Raw genomic sequence first — 2263 nt, 5'->3', positions numbered from 1 at the left:
TGATGCCATGGCACTCTACCCAGGGGGATAGCTTGAGGCTCGGTCTCAAAAAAAAAAAAAGAAAAGGCAGATTAATAGGAGACAAGGCATGCAAATTTATGCTTAGGTTTGATAAATTATGGGCAGCTGTGCAGAAATGTGATTGGACACAAAGTGTGTGTGTGTGATCTAATGTTAATGGACTGACTGGGGAAACCCAGCAAAGCCTATCTTTCTAGATTCATCTTTGCCTCTGTGGGCCTACACCCTTCATTCTGGGTATGGCGTAAGACGTTCTCTAGAAATGGGTTATGAAGACCTACAATCAAACAAGGTAGATTACATAATTTCTTTATTGTCACAGAAAGTCGAGGAGGGGGACTGCCTTAAAGTGATATTCTTAGGCTTTTTGGCTGGCTTTGGGTAAAAGGAGATCTGGTTTTATGACCTGCTTTAGGGAAGGATTCTGGTTTCTATGGTTAGCCTCTGAGGAGGGTGGGATAGAGAAATAAGAGGACAGGAGAAGGTCAGAGAAAAACTTTCACTTCTGAGGCTGCTTCTGAAGCCTTCATTTTGGTGTATTGTTTTCTGAGGGCCCAAAATAGCCAGCTGTGTAAGTGTAAAGCCAGCGACATACCAGACATACACTAAATGGCATCTATTTTTATCATTATTACTACTCTTTATTATTTCCTTATTAAGATTTTGCCAAAACCACTAACCTATGTGTTTTTCCTGAAGCTGACTTTACCAAAGGTATGGGACAAAACGATTTCAGATTGAATACTGTTCCCTCTGTCATTTTCACAGTTATACCCCTGACTCTCAGGTTGCCTTCCTCCTTTCTTCTCCTTCCTCCTAGGTCACTTTCTGGGCTCGGATTCTTCTCCCTTTGTGAAGCACAGCATTGTTCAGCTTTCTGAACCCCTCTTTGCAACTTCACTGCCTTCCAGCTGAGCATGTCAAAGGCCGCAGCTGAACATTAACTTGTGGGGAAGCACAAAGGCCCAGCAGAAGCCTGGAGCTTCACTATATCGATATTTCTTCCCTCAAGAAGCAATCAACTGTTTTATAAAGTGTTTTTTCTTTTCACCAAAGTATATTCACTGAGCTTCAACCCAATATATGGAGAATGAGCACATAAGAACACGTATAAATGTCATCAAGTTTTTGCTTCTTAGAGAAAAACCTGGGGTCCAGAGATGGGAGAGAAACTTTGGGGACCTTAGTAAGGAGCCGCATTCCCTATCTCTTGCTATAGTCTGAATGTAGCCCTCAAAATTCTTATATGGAAACTTTATCACCAATGTGATAATATTAAGAGATGGGGCACTTAGGAAATAAGTGATAAGGGCAGAGCCCTCATGCATGGGATTAGCACCTTATAAAAGGGCTTGAGGAAGGGAGTCTGTGCCTTTTTATTTATTCATGTATTTATTTATTTATTTATTTAGACAGAGTATCACTCTGCTGCCCAGGCTAAAGCATTGTGGCTTCAGCCTAGCTCATAGCGACCTCAAAGTCCTGGGTTCAAGCAACCTTCCTGCCTCAGACTCCTGAGTACCTGGGACTGCAGGCGTCCGCCACAATGCCCAGATAATTTTTCTATTTTTAGTAGAGATGCAGTTTCACTCTTGCCCAGGCTATTCTCGAACTCCTGAGCTCAAGGAATAGTCACACATAGAAGAATGAAACAGAATTTGTACCTCTCACCTCTCATAAAAATTAATCATGATGGAGAACAGAGTTAAACCTAAGGCATGAAACTATTAGAATTCTAGAAGAAGGCAGGGCCTGTGGCTCAGTGAGTAGGACACCGGCCCTATATACCAAGGGTGGCGGGTTCAAACCTGGCCCTGGCCAAACTGCAACAACAAAAAAAATAGCCAGGCGTTGTGGTGGGCGCCTCTGGTCCCCGCTACTCGGGAGGCTGAGGCAAGAGAATCACCTAAGCACAGGAGTTTGAGGTTGCTGTGAGCTGTGTGATGCCACAGCACTCTACTGAGGGAGGTAAAGTGAGACTCTGTCTCTAAAGAAAAGAATTCTAGAAGAAAAAGTTGGAAAAACTCTTTTAGATATTGGCCTTGTGGCATCGCTCCTGTAGCTCAGTGAGTAAGGTGCCAGCCACATATACCGGCTGGCGGGTTGGAGCCCAGCTGGGGCCTGCTAAACAACAGTGACAACTGCAATCAAAAAATAGCCAGGTGTTGTGGCAGGCGCCTGCAGTCCCAGCTACTTGGGAGGCTGAGGCAAGAGAATCACTTGTGCCCAAGAGTTGGAGGTT

This window comes from Otolemur garnettii, unplaced genomic scaffold (assembly GCF_000181295.1).
Source record: "Otolemur garnettii isolate 467f Iridium unplaced genomic scaffold, OtoGar3 scaffold00187, whole genome shotgun sequence".
NCBI lineage: Eukaryota > Metazoa > Chordata > Mammalia > Primates > Galagidae > Otolemur > Otolemur garnettii.
Note: the sequence above shows the minus strand (reverse complement) of the source record.